The sequence below is a fragment of the Bos javanicus genome, chromosome 21 (assembly GCF_032452875.1).
Source record: "Bos javanicus breed banteng chromosome 21, ARS-OSU_banteng_1.0, whole genome shotgun sequence".
In the NCBI taxonomy this organism is placed as follows: Eukaryota; Metazoa; Chordata; class Mammalia; order Artiodactyla; family Bovidae; genus Bos; species Bos javanicus.
In genome coordinates, this window is record NC_083888.1 from 12,722,227 (window position 1) to 12,742,539 (window position 20,313).

Here is a 20,313-nt window from a genome sequence, read left to right on the forward strand (position 1 = left end):
GAACTGGGAACCCAAAGCTTAGTTGTTGCCCCCAAACCCAGGGCAAGGCTGTGTGATTCTGTCATATGTCTCCTGAAAGTGTAAACTTGACTTTTCCTGACCCTACTGCTCCAAGCTCAGTGGAGTGGGCCCAGGGATGGAAACAGTCTGGGATAAAGAAGAGGTGCTGGGATAGAAGGTGCAATACAAAGACTTGGTTGGAGTCTCAGCTCCTGTTAATGTGATCTCCACATTAACATGGTCATGATGTAACAAATTTATAGAGCACCCAGCTCTGTGGGTTTTACATGGGATTCTGAGAAGTTCCTAGGTTATGCAGAGGTGCTTTGGAAGACCCAGGAAGATGAGGGGGAGACCCAGTGGGCTGCCAGGGCTTTAAATCAATCTGTTCCATGTGATCTCTGAAAAAACAGACTTAAATACTGAATGATATTCCAATTTAATAAACGTGTCTGAAGGTAGAAAAAAAATTGAACTCTATTGCATCATTGCCTCTTACCATCTAAGGGGAGGAAATCGAGGTCCCATAAGGTTACACAGTTGGCTCCTTAAGAGCTGACCCTTAGGCTGCTCTCTTTCCTCTTTCGCGTGACTCCAGGCCTGTCCCTCAGCCTGGCTAACATTTCTCCCAGCAACAATTTCTTTATCTGGGAATGACTGTTGTAAGACACACTGCCAAGAGGGTGGAGTAGAGGACAACTTTCAAACTGCCTTTGTTAGCCTGGAAGCAACATGAATAGGAAGGGATGTTCATGAAATTTAGGTGCTTTGAGGGCTTGGATGCCTCATCAAACCCTAGTGAAGGTGCAAGAAACAGGACCAGAGATGCTTGGAGTCGCAGGAAGCTCCATAGAAAATTAGAGGTGATGTATGGTCTGTGGTATTCTTCCCCGGTGGCTCAGAGGGTAAAGTGTCTGCCTGCAGTGTGGGAGACCTGGGTTCTATCCCTGGGTTGGGAAGATCCCCTGGAGAAGGAAATGGCACCCCACTCCAGTATTCTTGCCTGGAAAATCCCATGGACAGAGAAGCCTGGTGGGCTACAGTCCATGGAGTCGCAAAGAGTTGAACATGACTGAGCGGCTTCACTATGGTCTGTGGTAGCTCCCCAGGTGATGCTAGTGGTAAAGAACCCTCCTGCCAATGCAGGAGATGTAAGAGATGCAGGTTTAATCTCTGGGTTGAGAAGATGCCCTGGAGGAGGAAATGGCAACCCCCTCCAGTATTCTTGCCTGGAGAATCCCATGCACAGAGGAGCCTGGTGGGCTACTGTCCATGGGGTTGCAAAGAGTCACCCACGACTGAGTATATGAGCACTTTACTTACTTTACTTAACTTACCGTCCATGGTGAGAGGCAACAGAGTGATGGGAAAAGAGGGGAACCAGCCCTCCCTGGGAAACGGAACAGAGACTGGGAAAGAATTTCTTAGGCAGTCATTGACTGCAGTGGCATCTTGTGGAAAATCCTGAGCCTCTGTGGGCTGGGTCCTGTGTTATAGACCCTGAACCTGGCCTCTGAAATAGCCAGCCTTCTTTGCAAGGCTGTGGTCCTGTCCAAGTAGCCAGCTGGGTACCTGGAGCAACTCGGTGAGCTCCGAACTGTACACTGTAGTTGGGAAATGGAAGCAGGACTGCCCCATTGTACCTCACTCAACAATGGTTTCCTGATTCCTACTCACAAGTGTGGTCCTGTGGTTCAATGTTCAAACTGGAAAATTCCCATCATTTTTAAAGGAGGAGAAATTCTACTGAAATCAGTAGGATTCCATTCTTCTCTGTCTCCTCACTCCATTGGTTTCTTGTCACCCCACATTATAGGTGGCATTCTCATCAAGATTTTGCCCATAGCTTCCTCTGGATTTAGTATATTGCTTCCAGATCTACGCCTTATGCTACACAGACCTGCAAAGTCGTGTCTCTACTTCTGAATGTCAGCTTCAGGTAGACCCTGGTGAACAGAAGATCAGACTCCCATTCCTGAGGTTGGGGATCAACTGCCCTAAACCTGGTGGGTTCCAATTTGGAAAGGCACTAAATCTAAGGACAGTTACCTCTGTCTGGGTCTCTTGACCCCCACTGGCAAATGTCTCATTGAAAAGGAGCAGACAGCTCTGACTTCCAAGTCCTGTTAGCCAGAAACTGCCTTAAAGCAGGGGCCATCAAAGTACACAGGTGGCCCAGTGATTTTAGCTGCTTGGCACTTCAAATTGCTGCAGACTTATTTTCCAGTTCTTCAACTGAGCATATGGGAGACAAACAGAAGATGTCCTAATAGCCTGTCATTAAAATCTCTGTCTGTGTGAGCTCACAAAGCCCCTTGTCTCTATTTCAGGCTGGGATTCTGTATTTCGGCTTTGCTGTTGGCAGCGAGACAGAGTTAGGTCCCTGCAGCTGGTCCTCAAATGTGCTGTACTCTTTTCTCTTGGCTGGGGAATTGAACTGGATTGTCATGATAAAAAGCATCTGGTATTTGAACTCCCACATGGCAATATTATAAAATATCTGTCTGTCAAATTTTATGCAGTTGATTATACATTTATCCATTACTCCCCCACTGCCTTCAAGAAAGGGTTAAAAAAAAATCCATTTGATTGAATTTTAAAATAATCAACCATGTGGGTGTCCTTTTTAAATTTATGAGACTAATTTCAAATATTAAAGCTTTAGAATAAGGAGAATAAAGACCCTAGTCTGCAGAAAGGAAGAAAAGCATAATGAGAACTGCAGTTTAGAAGAATTTTTAAACTGCTACTAATGGGAAAAGTGAAATGAGGCAAGTGGGGATAAAAAGCTTGTTTTTGAGACTGATCTTTAAAGAGACTTCTAATGACTATAGAAATGTGTATTCCAGAGACAAGAGAAGTGGATTTATTAATTGTGTAATAATCTATCCTTTTCTATCAGCATCAAACACTAATGTGATATCTGAGATTCATATTCTATCATACCAGAAATAATTTCATTATGTTACATTTTTTATTTTTTAAGTTTTTTTCTGAGATTTTTTTTTGATGTGGGCCATTTTAAAAGTCTTCCTTGAATTTATTACAATATTCAGATCAGATCAGATCAGTCGCTCAGTTGTGTCCTACTCTTTGCGACCCCATGAATCGCAGCACGCCAGGCCTCCCTGTCCATCACCAACTCCCAGAGTTCATTCAGACTCATGTCCATTGAGTCAGTGATGCCATCCATCCATCTCATCCTCTGTAATCCCCTTCTCCTCTTGCCCCCAATCCCTCCCAGAATCAGAGTCTTTTCCAATGAGTCAGCTCTTCGCATGAGGTGGCCAAAGTACTGGAGTTTCAGCTTTAGCATCATTCCTTCCAAAGAAATCCCAGGGCTGATCTTCTTTAGAATGGACTGGTTGGATCTCCTTGCAGTCCAAGGGACTCTCTAGAGTCTTCTCCAACACCACAGTTCAAAAGCATCAAATCTTCAGTGCTCAGCCTTCTTCACAGTCCAACTCTCACATCCATACATGACCACAGGAAAAACCACATTGCTCCTGGTATATGTTTTGGTTTTTTGGCCACAGGCATGTGGGATCTTCGTTCCCTGACCAGGCATTGAACCCACACTCCCTGCTCTAGAAGACGAAGTCTTAACCCCTGGACCACCAGGGAAGTCCCTGTATGTGGCTTTCAGATGCAAGAAAGTGTTATGCTGTAGGGAAGGAAGTTCACTAGGGGTCTGTTGATGGTTCTCAGTCAAGATGCAACATGGACCAGAGCACAGAGCCCTGAATTTTTTCTTAATGGCATTTAAAAACTAGACACTGTTTACCAAGTACTTTGCATGCATTCTCAAAATCTTATATATGAGCATCCTCTTTACGTGGAAAGGACTACTGAGGACCAGTCGCTAGTAGGAGTCAAGTTTCAGTAGCTCACGAGAGTGGGTTTTTAATCTTCAGGGATTTTGCAAGTCAATTGTTAAATATAGCCATTATTATTATTTTTTAATTAGCTTACTTTTAAAGAAATCATAGTGAATAAGTCAATACTCAAGACTCATTAATTGCTATCTTACTACATTTTATTAATATTTAAAGAACATATATAACTATTGTAATTTCATGATGCAAAGATTATAGATTTCTGTGATAATGTGAATCTTTTCCACATTTGGTGAGGTCATCTTGTTGCTTGAAATAGACCACAAAGGGAATATTACACCACGAAAGTCAGCAAATACTATAAACAATAGCTTATACTATATACTATACTGGGCTTCCCTGGTGACTCAGTGGTAGAGACTCTGCCTGCAATGAGAAGGAAATGGCAACCCACTTCAGTATTCTTGCCTGGAGAATTCCATGGACCGAGGAGCCTGGTAGGCTACAGTCCATGGGGTTGCAAAGTCGGACACAACCGAGCAACTTCACTCACTCACTCACACAGTCCATAGGGTCGCGAAGAGTCGGACACAACTGAGCGACTTCCACCTTCACTTTCAAGCCGAATCAGGCGTATGTGAGTCTTTTCTCATTTATTTCCCCAAGATCTGTCATGGTCAACCCTCTGCTTCTTTCTCTTTCTAATGAAGTTTAACAAAGCAGAAGTTTAACAATGGCTTTTTAAATAAGCCATTCCTTTGCTCTTTTTAAAGGAATGTCATTTCCAGTCTAAACATGCTCTTTCAGTAATTCCCTACCATAGGAGCTAGCATTTAGAACAGGTGGGTGATCATTTTAACCTATGGCTTCTCCCTTATCATATAACAGCGATAAAATAATGCAAAGAGCTTTTATTTTTACTGAACTTTAAGTTTTATAACGTGCGCAACCACTGCTGTATCTGATCCTCATAATAGTGGTGAGATATGTAGGACAGATTTCATTTAACCGAAGAGGAAATTGAAGCTTGGGATGATTAAAGGATGTCTCAACAGTTATGGCCCTATTGCATTATAACCCAGTCTTACTTTCTGTCATCACAGCAACATACATGCTGTAGTAGAGATGTGAACAAAATCCCTCAGGTTTATTGAGCAAAGCAAGGCGATAAAGAAGGATTGTGGAGTTTGAATAAATTGAGCAGCAAAAAGCCCATCAGTTCCTCACTACAGAAATAAGAGCAATTGGAAAGGAGAGAAAAGACATTGGAAGTAAAAGTTTGTTGCTTCCAAGTGATTTTTCTTGCAGAAATAAAATTTTCAGCTAACTGTGGAAAATCCCATTAATTCTTGATTTAAATTCACATCACACATGAGTTGATTCTTTTATGATAGAAACAGTAGAGTGGAAAGTCATTGAGAAGGTAACAGGTATCAGGTCACATCTATGAGCAGTTACCATGTCCCAGATATTCCACTAGTGTTTTAAGTCCATCACACATTAACTCTCAGAATATTCCCGTGAGATACTCTCTATGATCATTCCAGTTTGTAGGTGAGGAAACCAAGGCTTAAAGAGATTAAATATTTTGCCTATTATCAGTCAGATAGCAAGTCTCAAACCTTAGGTTTGAACCCAAGTTTACCTAAGTCCAGAACTTGTACTTAAAATTGCTATGCTAATCTAGAAAGAAAGTGAATTGTTTGTTGCTTCTTCTGACTCCAGGGGTAGTGTGAGCTCAGGTGTGGGCCCTGAGACATCTGTGTGGAGCTGTGTGTTGGGACCAGTTCAGTCTACAAGAGGAATGCAAGATTCACATAGGTTGGCTTTGTTTTCTCAGGCAAATGGCATCATCTTTGAGCCCCAGTTTCTTCATTATGGTGTACACACTTTGGAGATGAATCACTGAGGTAAGATGTTGTTAGACGGCTTAGTACTGGAATGCTTGAGGTGCTTGAGAAATGCTACTGCATCCTTGCCCATTTTGATCTTATGTCATAGGAATGTTCACACCACGAAGGTTCAGGTAAAATACCCTACATGCAGAGTTGGACCTGGAGCCCCATACACCTCTGACAGTAGGTGGAGAGCTGCTCACATGCATGGAAATGGCATTGCATGGTGTGTATGTGGGATCATTCAGAGATAAAATTATGCATTTTTCTTCACCTCCTCCTCTAAGACCTCTGTGATTCCATTCTCCATGAAAACTTTCATAGCTATGGTCTGAATGCTATTGAAACTCAATATTTTTCACAATTATTTCTCCTTTCCCAAGGAATTTTCTTCTACTTCATCATTCAAACAGTAAAGAATCTGCCCGTGATGCCGGAGACACAAGTTCAATCCCTAGTTTGGGAAGACATCCTGGAGAAAGGAATGGCTACCCACTCCAGTATTTTTGCCTAGAGAATTCCATGGACAGAGGAGCCTGATGAGCTACAGCCCAGGGGGTTGCAAAGAATCAAACACAACTGAGCGACTAACATTTTTACTTTCATTGCCTCAAAATTAAAATTAAATCATCCTAGTGTGAAAGAGAAATGAGTAGGAATTTAAATTAACAAGCTGAGATTCAGGTCACCTGGATTATTGCTTCATTTTCTTACTTGATCTTTTTGACCTTCAGCCTCCCCCAACATTCAGTTTCATTGTCCATGGAAATCCTTCTAAAACTCAAATATCATTTTGCTAATATTGCTTCATTGGCAGATGCTGTCTTCAAGGTAAAGTCCAAACCACACAATCTTTAGAGCTTCAGTATCTTATCAAATCTCCTGTCTGGCTTCCTGACACTTTAATCACATCTATGATTCTCTTTACTTGCACTGAATTATTTGCAGTTTTGCTAATTCAATTCAGGTCTTTTCACATGTTATTTTCACCACTTTATTATTCTTCATACCAGGAAAGTATCACTGTATCCTGGATAAACCCAATCACAGTCCAATCAGTCTATTGAGTTGCTTCATGACTTCTAATAGACCATCTCGTGGTAAGTCCACTTCAAACCAGTCACATTTAACTCATCTTTGTTTAGAAACAGGAAATACATTTTCTTTGCAGAGAAGAGAAAAGCTGAGTAACCATGTGATTATTACAGATAAGCTACATTCCCAACTGCCCCCACCCAACAAAAAGAGAAAGGAAAAGGAAAAAAAAAAAGGAGGAAAAAGATTAACTTTATTATTTAGAGTAGTGAACCAAAATTTGTCTTCAGAATCCAGCATTTTCCTTTAAAAAAAAAAATATTTTTTAAGGTGGGCAGGGAGGGTAGTTCTGGACTTGTCTAGGCATATCTTACAAAATTATGTGCTGTCATAGGTACAGCACACATCTCCCTGCTTCTTGGTCTATTTCTGGGTCTATTTCTTCCCATTCCTACAAAAGTAGTTTTCTGGGAATTGCTAATTTACTGAGAATGTTAAAGAAGACAGGACCTATGCCAATGACTGTCATTTTTTTTCAAATATAGTCGAGAATGGGCTAGAGAAGGTCTTTGATTGAATCCTATTACATACAACCTCCTGCTCTCTACAGACTATTTGTTGAAGGAGGCAGACCGCTCCAGGGGAGGCAGTCCTTGTGGGAGGATTGGGAACCCCATCAGAAAAACTACTTCACCTCATTTCTGACTAGGATACTTCCTGCCCAGCCTGGAATCGGATATTGCCAAGACAGCTGCAGAAAAGAAAAAAAAAAGAAGAAAAATCCAACTTTTCAAAAGTAAACTACTACTATTTAAATGAGTTTGATCAAGTAGTTGAATTTGGACAGAGATTGAGTTTCCTGTGTAGAAAAAGCAACATGATTGCACAATACAATGAGCAAGTCAGTTCCCAATGCCAAAGCACCTCGTGACTAAATTTACTAGCTCTGACTGGGTGGATCTGGGATACAGGCTGGGCATTAGTTACACCCAGATGCTGCAAATTCTTTTAGGAGTTCACCTGGATGACAGCACCACAGTAGTCAGGTTGGGGCAGAGTGAAATCTAAAATACATTTAATTTCCTTTTGTATTTTTTAAACTAGTAAATAGTCAATTTTTATAGCACTTGTATTTGTGCTGATTATAGAAGCACGGCCTGATTTAACAGAAAAGTGGAAAACTCAAAAAAGCATTAATGAAAAAAGCCATCCAGAGACTTACCATTCAAAAATAATGAATTTAATAGTGACTTTAAAAAAACAATGTACTTTAATCCAGATGAGGAAGCATTCTTTTGGTACATATGAGATATATATATATATATGACATATATATCATATATATATGATACATATACCTCTGGCATGTAGGATCTTAGTTCTCCAACTAGGGATCCAACTTGTGCCCCAGGCACTGGAAGTATGGAGTCTTAACCACTGGACCACCAGGGAACTCTCAAAGAAAGATACATCTTACCATGCAATAATTGCCCTCCTATTCTAATATTTTGGGAGGCTAGCATTCATTCAATAAATAATCTTTAAGTTTCTACTATGCTAGATCTTGTACTAGCTATTGGGAAAATATAAAAGTTAAAGAAGACTTCAGCTTGAACTGCCTCATTTCTTTGTGGGTGAGTCCCAAAATACTCCTTACTGAAGACAAATTGTTCCAGATGCTAGAGATATAACAAGGAAAAAAAGGAAGACATCCCAGTTATGTGGAGTTAACATGCTGATTGGCCAGACAGAAGATAAATGCTAAACAAAGATATACTGTAATGTCAGGTCGTGACTGGCTCTAGAGAGAAACACCAGGAGAGCAGAAAACGTGGAGGGTAAGTGGCATTTGAACAGAAACAGGGAGACGTGAGGGAGCAAAGCGCGCAGGCATCTGGGGAAAGGCATACGTAGCATGTTACAATCTGAAGAGAGAGAGACACACAAGCAATCCCTATGGAAGAAAGAGGAAGGCAAGGCAGTGGAAGCAAGAACATACTCACAACACAGCCCTGCAAGAGCAGCCCTTACCTGGTGCAGGAGGAAGAGCTAGGGGGCAAGGGTCATGGCTGGAAAGTCAGTGGAAATCACATTATCATGAACTTGAATGTCAGAGATGAACTTACTGCCGTAAGAAGTTGGTCCACCATTTCTTCCATCTCCAGAATTCTGTGATCAACTTGTTCTCTGTTTTGATTAAATCCAATTAGAAACACCATAAATCAGAAGTCTTCATTGTCGAGAACACATTGCAAAGAAGTTTTGAAGGTCAGCATCCTAAAGAAACACTCAAGTAATATTAGTCTTTTCCTGGATTCTTAAGAAAGCAATGAAAGAGAGCACATCACATATAGGACACCACAAAACTGCTTGCGTTTACAGAAATGTTTCTTTCTTCAGATGTCTCCTTCCCCACAGCCTCACACCACAGCAGTGGCTCTGTGCTGCCTCTCATGCTCCAGGGAGGCTTCACAGAGATGTCATTCGCATCTGCCGCTTGCCTGCACCTCTTCACGGACGGCATCATTTTAAGTGACTGCCCTCTCAACCTGGCCATTTTCCACCTTGTGAAGTATAATCCTCTTTCACCATATTTTTTCCAAGAGCAGATATTCTTCTTTTCATTGTTTATTGGTTGGAGGTGGCTCAGATGGTAAAGAATCTGCCTGCAATGCGGGAGACCTGGGTTCGGTCCCTGAGTTGGGAAGATCTCCTGGAGAAGGGAGAGGCTACCCACTCCAGTATTCTTGGCCTGGAGAATTCCATGGACTCTACAGTCCATGGGGTCGCAAAGAATCGGACACAACTGAGAGACTTTCACTTTGACATAGTTGATTTACAATGCTGTGTCAGTTTCAAGTGTTCAACAAAGTGATTCAAATATATATATATTCTTTTTCAGATTATTTTCCCTTATAGGTTATTACAAAATATTAAGTATAGTTCCTGAGAAGATAAGTCTAGTCAAAAATTTTTCTACTCCACTGAAGAAAAAATTTATCTTTACCAATTTTATATGTTGATAGAAATTTTTGCTCATAGCTTCATCTAAAATATCTAACCAATAAGACATCTTGTCCCTAGGATTATAATTCAACTTCTCAATAGCTACCACAATTTCTCTCCAACTTTGACTTGAAATGGAAAGGACCAGATAGCTCTGTTTTTATTGTGCCTTGCTCTAGCAGGCAGCCCATCAGGTGATTTACACTCTTTGCTTCATTTTGAAAGAGCTGTGAAGGCAGGACCTTGGGTCCCCAGTTCCTAATGGAAGGCTCTAAAGTATGATTCCCAGTTTACAATAGCCAGGACACGAAAGCAACCACAATGTCCATTGGTGGAGAAATCCCGTGTCCTTGACAGCCCTCCTTGAGGCTGGAAGGACACTGGAAAGTGGCTTTGATGGACTGCTCTGGTGGTGACTTGCAGGAGACAACATCCCTTGGAATGTCTTCTGCATAATTGTCAGCATAGCATTAGTGTCAGCATTTTGAAAAAAATCAGCAACAAAAAGTAACAATGTGGTTATCTTTAATAATGTTAACGAAATCAAATGAATTAGACATTTTAACCACAATATTTTAAGGCGAAGAACATCTATCAGGATCCTATAGCATGGGGGAAGGCAATGGCACCCCACTCCAGTACTCTTGCCTGGAAAATCCCATGGACAGAGGAGCCTGGTAGGCTGCAGTCCATGGGGTCGCTAAGAGTCGGACATGACTGAGCGACTTCACTTTCACTTTTCACTTTCATGCATTGGAGAAGGAAATGGCAACCCACTCCAGTGTTCTTGTCTGGAGAATCCCAGGGTCGGGGGAGCCTGGTGGGCTGCTGTCTCTGGGGTTGCACAGAGTCAGACACGACTGAAGCGACTTAGCAGCAGCAGCAGCAGCAGCATGGATGAAATGGTAAAGACCTCTAAGACCATCCTCTTGACCTGAATAGAGTCTCTCCTGGGTGTCTGAGGTTTGACTTTCATTCCCAGTCTCTTAAATTGCCTTGTGATCCGGTCAAAATTCCTGAGTCTTCTGCCTCATTATTCTTCTGTCTCTACAATGAAACTTTTTTGTTTCTAAACCTTAAATAGCTTCATTGACTTTCTTATGATTATAAAAAAATAAAGACTCATTATGGAAATTTGAAAACATATAAAACTCTAAAGAAATAATAAAAATACTACTGCCACCATAGATGACAATTGTTAACAATTTGGTATGCTGGTGGAGGTGATGGAATTCCCACTGAGCTATCTCAAATACTAAAAGATAATGCTGTTAAAGTGCTGCACTCAATATGCCAGCAAATTTGGAAAACTCAGCAGTGGCCACAGGACTGGAAAAGGTCAGTTTTCACTCCAATCTCAAGGAAAGGCAGTGCCAAAGAATGTTCAAACTACCACACAATTGCACTCATCTCACACGCTAGCAAAGTAATGCTCAAAATTCTCCAAGTAAGGCTTCCACAGTACGTGAACCAAGAACTTCCAGATTTAGAAGTTCAAGCTGGATTTAGAAAAGGCAGAGGAACCAGAGACCAAATTGCCAACATCCACTGGATCATAGAAAAAGCAAGAGAGTTCCAGAACAACATCTACTTCTGCCTTATTGACTATGCCAAAGGCTATGACTGTGTGGATCACAACAAACTGTGGGCAATTCTTCAAGAGATGGGAAAGCCAGACCACCTTACCTGCCTCCAGAAAAATCTGTATGCAGGTCAAGAGGCAACAGTTAGAACTGGGCATGAAACAATGGACTGGTTCCAAAGTGGGAAAGGAATATGTCAAGGCTGTATATTGTCACCCTGCTTATTTAACTTCTATGCAGAGTACATCATGAGAAACGCTGGGCTGAATGAAGCATAAGCTGGAATCAAGATTGCCGGGAGAAATATCAATAACCTCAGATATGCAGATGACACCACCCTTACGTCAGAAAGTGAAGAGGAGCTACAGAGCCTCTTGCTGACAGTCAAAGAGGAAAGTGAAAAAATGTCTTAAAACTCAGCATTCAAAAAACGAAGATCATGGCATCCAATCCCATCACTTCATGGCAAATAGATGGGGAAACAATGGAAACAGTGACAGACTTTATCTTTTTGGGCTTCAAAATCACTGCAGATGGTGACAACAGCCATGAAATTAAAAGACGCTCACTCCTTGGAAGAAAAGCTTTGACAAACCTAGACAGCATATTCAAAAGCAGAGACATTACTTTACCGACAAAGGTCCATCTAGTCAAAGTTATGGTTTTTCCATGGCTGTGAGAGTTGGACCATAAAGAAAGCTGAGCACTGAAGAATTGATGCTTTTGAACTGTGGTGTTAGAGAAGACTCTTGAGAGGCCCTTGGACTGCAAGGAGATACAACCAGTCCATCCTAAAAGAAACAGTCCTGAATATTCATTGGAAGGACTAATGCTGAAGCTGAAGCTCCAATACTTTGGCCACCTGATGTGAAGAACTGACTCATTTGAAAAGACCCTGATGCTGGGAAAGATTGAAGGCGGGAGAAGAAGGGGACGACAGAGGATGAGATGGTTGGATGGCATCACTGACTCGATGGACATGCATTTCAGCACGCTCCGGGAGTTGGTGGTGGACAGGGAGGCCTGGCGTGCCGAGTGACTGAGCTGAACTTATGCCCCATTTAAGAAAATACGTGTGTGTGTGTGGGGGGGGGGTGGGGGTGGTGGTAAATATAGATATACCTTTTTGTAATCACTAATATTTTTCCATGTCAATAAAATATCTACGTGATATTTATTTTTCTCTTTAAAATATGTTATGATAAAATATCTTTGAAATTAAAAATTAGTGTGTGTTCATTGTAATGAGTGAGACAATCCAAAGAGATGAAAATAAATAATCTCCTTTAGTTTCTTTATTCCTTGTCTTCTGAATCACAGCAATTAAAAATAAATAAATCCTTGATTTCCAGTTCTGTAGAAACTGGAAGAAATAGAAAATTGATATAGAAACTTTCCATCCCTTCCAAAATAAAATAAGAATCTCAGCCTCTAAAAGATAGGAAGTCCCTCTCTCTCTCTCTCTCCAAAAATAGCTGTTGAGCTTTCAATAACTTTGCAGCTGATATACATACACATACACACACACACATATATGTATATGGGATTCCCTGGTGGCTCAGAGGTAAAGAATCTGCCTGTAATATAGGAGATGCAGGAGATGTGGGTTCAATTTGATACTGTGGTGGAGGAAATGTCAACCCACTCCAGTATTCTTGCCTGGAAAATTCCATAGACAGAGGAGACTGGTAGGTCTAATCCATGGGGGTCACAAAGAGCCAGACAACCATAGTGACTAAGCACACATACTTATCTATATCTATATCTATATCTATCTATCTATCTATCTATATATATATATATATATATATATAACTGTCAATAGCTGTTGAGCTGTCAATAACTTTACTCCCAATACCAAAGAAATTGGCTCCCTGGGGTCAAACGATGAAGGTTTGCTAAGGCTTACAATTTGATACATGTAGTATCACTCAAGAAATTTGTTGCCCTCAAGTTAAGAATAATAAACGTCCTTTAATTTAAATAACTGATAATTGGATTTGTTACAGCCTTCATTTTATTTTTGTTAAAGATTTCTTTTTATGTGGACCATTTCTAAATTCTCTATTGACTTTGTTACAGTTGTGCTTCTGCTTCATGTTTTGGTTGTTTGCCCACTAAGCATGTGGAATCTCAGCTCCTCTACCAAGGATCGAACCTGCACGCCCTGTGTAGGAAGGGGAAGGCTCAATCACTGAACAACCAGGGAAGTCCCCTTCATTTTATTTATAGACACATTTATGTATGTATGTGCATGTACATAATACGTATGCCTTTAAAAATACAAACGTTTGAATGCTATGTTTTTCTCCAGCTTTGTGCTTAATGAGGCTTCCCTGGTGGTCGGGAAGATTTTTCTGTGTTTTTCTCCAGCTTTACTGAAGTACAATTGACAAGTGAAAATGAGCATATTTAGGCTGCAAAAAAAAAAAAAAAAAGAAAGAAAGAAAGAAAAGGAAAAAACCATAAAAAATAAATCCTTGAAAATGAAGTTTCTGGAGGAGCTGCCCAAGCAAGTCAAACAGTGATAATTGGTTATCTGAGTATGGGGTATCCGGGGCATCCAAATCCATTTAGTCACCTTCAGTGGCTTTTAGAATGTTAGTTTTCGAATCTATCTTGAGTATGGGATTAGGTCAAGTTGTACTACCACACAGCTCATCACTCTTAACAAAATTTAGCCATTATTCTTCAGGTCATAACAAGACTTTCTTTCATTTCCAGAATTCTGAAAAAAGGTGATTTTGACAGCTTTTGACAATATTCTCATAGCTTTTCTGAAGAAGTGGATTCTTAAGCTCCTTACTCCACCAAAACTGTGGTCAGAAGCCTTCAGTAATATTTTAATAAAAATTGTTAAGATATTTTTTTCAGAATACAGCTGTGTTCCAAAAATTTCAGTATGGGGTGCTTTTCTATTTGTTACTTTAAATAATTTATATTCATTATTGAACATGGGCTTTTTAGGGAGAAGTGCTTCAGATTCTCCATGTATATGCTGTCTTGATATCTTTATTTTAGTGTTATTGTATTAAGGAAAAACTGTGACTTAGTCTTTCCTTTCGTGTGTTTATTGAAGTTTTCCCTGTGAACACTTCGATGAATAAATAACTTGCTGCACATATCTCTGGAAAAACAATTGTATATTTTTTGTGTATAAATATGGTGACATCGAAATATCAGTCTATGCAATAGATAGTCTTATTAGCCTCATTTTACAGAAGACATTCAGGCACAGATGCAGTGCTGATATCACTTGCCAGAGTCATATATTAGAGAATAGAGGAGACAGGATTCAAGAGGAGGCATTTCAATTTCTGAGCCACTGTTTTATCTGCTACTACATGCTCAGTAAATATTTTTGAATGAATGAGTGATGGGACTTGAAATGGCCAAAAATGGTATGAAAAACTGCTTCGCTCACATTTGAAAAAATGCAGATCAAAACTGGGGTAGATAAGAATTTACATATCAAATTAACTTGATTTTGAAGAAGAGTCTGATATTGAGGATGTAGGTCCATTCAGGACTCGGATGTTTTACTGATTAGAATATAATTTGTTACTATTTTTTTGGATAAGCAATCCCTGTCAAATTAAAATTTCATATAGGGCAAAAAATACAATGTACAATGTCAAGAATCAGACTATGGAAAATATTTGCCACGTTGTTATATATCTGAAAGTGAAAGTGTTAGTCCCTCAATCCTGTCTGACTCTTTATGACATCACGGACTGTAGCCCACTAGGCTCCTCTGTCCATGGGATTCTCCAGGCAAGAATACTGGAGTGGGTTGCTATTCCCTGCTCTAGCAGATCTTTCTCACCCAGTGATCGGACCCAGGTCTCCTGCATTGCAGGTGGACTCTTTACTGTCTGAGCCACCAGAGAAGCCCAGTGTACATCTAAACATTACTAACTCGTAACCTTTCTGAAAGTGATAGTCACTCAGTTGTGTCTGACTCTTTGTGACCCCATGGACTGTAGCCCGCCAGGCTCCTCTGTCCATGGGTATTTTCCAGGCAAAAATGCTGCAATGGGGAGCAGTTCCCTTCTCCAGAAGATCTTCCCAACAAAGGGATCAAACAGGTTGCCCACATTGCAGGCAGATTCTTTACCATCTGAGCCACCAGAGTACCAAAAATAAGAATGCAATATATTTGGGTGCTGTTCTCGTAGGCTGAGAGTGTGCTTGATGGAAGGCGGAAGATCCATTTGATTTGCTCATCTATGTTCTGCTAATGTCAGTATATATGTTTTACTGTTTATGCAATCAAGTATATTTATAGCTTCCTTTGTGAGTCTAGGCTTCCTGTCTTCCTTAAGAAAATCTTTCTTACCTAACATTTATACACATGACTTAAATGTTCCTCTGCTGGAATATTGATCTTCCCTGGGCAATTCTGGCTTCTCAGACCTTCTGACTTGAACTGAAATCTACAATATTTGCACTCTGGGTCTCAGGCTTTCCAACCACACCACCTGCTTTCCTGGGTCTCCAACTTACAGTCAGCAGGTAATGGGACTTCCAAGCCCCCATCATCCCCTGAGCCAATGCTTTACAATAAATCTGTCTCTCTCTATATATCTCCTATTGGTTCTGTTTCTCTGAGGGCCCTGACTAGTACAGTGACCTATTACATTTCCAGGAATTTATGAGAGCGTTTCAAAGTCCCCTATAGACATCTTATTCCTCTTTTTTCCTTTTAAGATTTTGGTCAGCCTTTGTCAGTTCCAACTGGAAATTCTGTCTCAGGCAGCTGCAATGGACAATTGCCACTTTTTTTTTTTTTCCTCCAATCAATGAACTACAAATAAGGCTATTCAGACAGAGCAGCTAAATCAGGCCAATTAAAGATAAATTCTGAAAATGAAGTTTTTCAACAAGCTGCCCAACAGGTCAAATAGTGATGATTATCGATTACCTGGGTATGGACTGTCTGGGGCACGCCAAACCCATTCAGGTACCTACAATGGCTTTTAGGATGTTGGTTTTCAAATCTATCCTGAGTATGGTATTAGGTCAAGATGTAATGCCACACAACTCATCGTTCTTACCAAAATCTAGCCATTTTTCTTCAGATTGTAACAAGACTTTCTTTCACTTCCAGAATTCTGCAAAAAGGTGATTTTGACAGTTTTGGACAATATTCTCATTGCTTTTCTGAAGAAGTGGATTCTTAAGCTCCTTACTCCACCATTCCTGTGGTCAGAAGCCTTCAGTAATATTTTAATAAAAATTGTTAAAACATTTTTTTTCTGGGTACATTTTACCTGTGTCCCAAATCTTTCAGTATGGGGTGCTTTTCTATTTGTTACTTTAAATGATTTATATCCATTATTGAACCTGGACTTATTGGGGGGAAGTGTTTCAGATTTTCCATGTATATACTCTCTTGATTCTTTAGTTTTATTGTATTAAGGAAAAACTGTGACTTTTTTTGGTCTTTCCTCTTGTGCATTATTAAGGTTTTATTTGTGGACAGTTCTATGAATAACTTTTGCACATGTCTCTGGAAAACCAATTGTATGCTTTTTTGTGTGTATAAATAGGATGACATCAATATCATCAATTGAATAATACTATCAGTGTGCGCTCAGTCGCGCCTGAATCTTTGTGGCACCATGTACTGTAGCCTGCTAGGCTCCTCTGTCCATGGAATTTTCCAAACCAGAATACTGGAGTGGGTTGCCACTTCCTACTGCAGAGGATCTTCCCGACCCAGGAACTGAACTCACATCTCTTGCGTCTCCTGCATTGGCAGGCGGGTTCTTTACCACTAGTGCCAACTGGGAAGCCCAATACTATCAGAATATTAGTCAAAGACTGTACATTGTTGACTATATAATACAAGGGCTTCCCAGATAGCTCAGTGGAAAAGAATCCCCATGCCAATGCAGGAGATGCAGGTTTTATCCCTAGGCCAGGAAGATCCCCTGGAGAAAGAAGTGGCAACCCATTCCAGTATTCTTGCCTGGGAAATCCCATGGAGAGAGGAAACTGGTGAGCTACAATCCATGGAGTCACAGGGCTGAACATGACTGAATGTTCAACAATAGCAACAAAATATAAACTTCTCATTTAATTCATAATATAAAAATTTGCTTAACTTTATAGAAAAATTTTCTTTCTGTTTAATACATAAACATGGTAAAAGTTTGTGTCTACCTGAGACATTTTCTTTCATAAGAAGCTCTTGTACTTTTATGTTTCCTGCTTTGTCCCTTAGGGAGTCTCCTTCATGTAATGTGCATCTAATATTACTATTGCCACGCTTGCTTTCTTAATTGTATTGGTCAGGCACGCGTTTGTAAACCCTTTATTTCCACTCTATTTTGTTCATAGTTTTCTTTTGCCAAAGTTTTAACCTATTTTGCTGATAGATTTATGGCTCTTTCAATCATTTTTTTTATAACAATGTCATCAAAGAGATGCATATTAAGTAACAAAAAAATAAATAAATCTTTAGGTCTTCATAAAGCACCAGAGAAAACCAAGTCCTGGACTTGCTATCTCATGATTTTTATATGAATTGAACTCTATTGCCAAATTTAAAATAACCTCAAGTAGAATGGATTGCAAATTCAAGAAATTAGTGGCCTGCAAAAAAATAGAGCAGTTGGAATGCCTTTCTTAAGCTGCTCAGATCAGATCAGTTGCTCAGTTGTGTCCAACTCTTTGCGACCCCATGAATCGCGGCACGCCAGGCCTCCCTGTCCATCACCAACTCCCGGAGTTCACTCAGACTCACGTCCATCGAGTCAGTGATGCCATCCAGCCATCTCATCCTCTGTTGTCCCCTTCTCCTCCTGCCCCCAATCCCTCCCAGCATCAGAGGCTTTTCCAATGAGTCAACTCTTCACATGAGGTGGCCAAAGTACTGGAGTTTCAGCTTTAGCATCATTCCTTCCAAAGAAATCCCAGGGCTGATCTCCTTCAGAATGGACTGGTTGGATCTCCTTGCAGTCCAAGGGACTCTCAAGAGTCTTCTCCAACACCACAGTTCAAAGGCATCAATTCTTCAGTGCTCAGCCTTCTTCACAGTCCAACTCTCACATCCATACATGACCACAGGAAAAACCATAGCCTTGACTAGATGAACCTTTGTTGGCAAAGTAATGTTTCTGCTTTTGATTATGCTATCTAGGTTGGTCATAACTTTCCTTCCAAGGAGTAAGACTTTGAATCTCATAGCTGCAGTCACCATCTGCAGTGATTTTGGAGCCCAGAAAAATAAAGTCTGACACTATTTCCCCATCTATTTCCCATGAAATGGGACCGGATGCCATGATCTTCATTTTCTGAATGTTGAGCTTTAAGCCAACTTTTTCACTCTCCTCTTTCACTTTCATCAAGAGGCTTCTTAGTTCCTCTTCACTTTCTGCCATAAGGGTGGTGTCATCTGCATACCTGAGGTTACTGATATTTCTCCCAGCAATCTTGATTCCAGCTTGTGTTTCTTCCAGTCCAGCATTTCTCATGATGTACTCTGCATAGAAGTTAAATAAACAGGGTGACAATATACAGCCTTGACGAACTCCTTTTCCTATTTGGAACCAGTCTGTTGTTCCATGTCCAGTTCTAACTGTTGCTTCCTGACCTGCATACAAATTTCTCAAGAGGCAGATCAGGTGGTCTGATATTCCCATCTCTTTCAGAATTTTCCACAGTTTCTTGTGATCCACACAGTCAAAGGCTTTGGCGTAGTCAATAAAGCAGAAATAGATGCTTTTCTGGAATTCTCTTGCTTTTTCGATGATCCAGTGGATGTTGGCAATTTGATCTCTGGTTCCTCTGCCTTTTCTAAAACCAGCTTGAACATCAGGAAGTTCACGGTTCACATATTGCTGAAGCCTGGCTTGGAGAATTTTGAACATTACTTTACTAGCTTGTGAGATGAGTGCAATTGTGTGGTAGTTTGAGCATTCTTTGGCATTGCCTTTCTTTGGGATTGGAATGAAAACTGACCTTTTCCAGTCCTCTAGCCACTGCTGAGTTTTCCAAATTTGCTGTCATATTCAGTGCAGCACTTTCACAGCATCATCTTTAAGGATTTGAAATAACTCAACTGGAATTCCATCACTTCCACTAGCTTTGTTCGTAGTGATGCTTTCTAAGGCCCACTTGACTTCACATTCCAGGATGTCTGGCTCTAGGTCAGTGATCACACCTTCATGATTATCTGGGTCATGAAGATCTTTTTGTACAGTTCTTCTGTGTATTCTTGCCATCTCTTCTTAATATCTTCTGCTTCTGTTAGGTCCATACCATTTCTGTCCTTTATCGAGCCCATCTTTGCATGAAATGTTCCTTTGGTATCTCTGATTTTCTTGAAGAGATCCCTAGTCTTTCCCATTCTGTTGTTTTCCTCTATTTCTTTGCACTGATTGCTGAAGAAGGCTTTCTTATCTCTTCTTGCTATTCTTTGGAACTCTGCATTCAGATGTTTATATCTTTCCTTTTCTCCTTTGCTTTTCACTTCTCTTCTTTTCACAGCTATTTGTAAGGCCTCCCCAGTCAGCCATTTTACTTTTTTGCATTTCTTTTCCATGGGAATTGTCTTGATCCCTGTCTCCTGTACAATGTCACGAACCTCATTCCATAGTTCATCAGGCACTCTATCTATCAGATCTAGGCCCTTAAATCTATTTCTCGCTTCCAGTGTATAATCATAAGGGATTTGATTTAGGTCATACCTGAATGGTCTAGTGGTTTTCCCTACTTTCTTCAATTTAAGTCTGAATTTGGCAATAGGAATTCATGATCTGAGCCACAGTCAGCTCCTGGTCTTGTTTTTGCTGACTGTGTAGAGCTTCTCCATCTTTGGCTGCAAAGAATATAATCAATCTGATTTCAGTATTGACAACCTGGTGATGTCCATGTATAGAGTCTTGTCTTGTGTTGTTGGAAGAGGGTGTTTGTTATGACCAGTGCATTTTCTTGGCAAAACTCTATTAG

General features: G+C 40.4%; 1 long non-coding RNA gene across 1 annotated transcript in view; it reads left to right on the forward strand.

Moving 5' to 3' along the window:
- LOC133234117 (uncharacterized) overlaps positions 1 to 12,803 on the forward strand; it is a 65,945-nt gene extending 53,142 nt beyond the window's left edge. The window contains exons 4-5 of the long non-coding RNA XR_009732024.1: positions 5,677 to 5,746; positions 5,838 to 12,803. This is a non-coding gene — a long non-coding RNA (uncharacterized LOC133234117). The remainder of the gene's footprint in view (positions 1 to 5,676; positions 5,747 to 5,837) is intronic.
- The last annotated feature ends 7,510 nt before the right edge of the window (positions 12,804 to 20,313 follow it).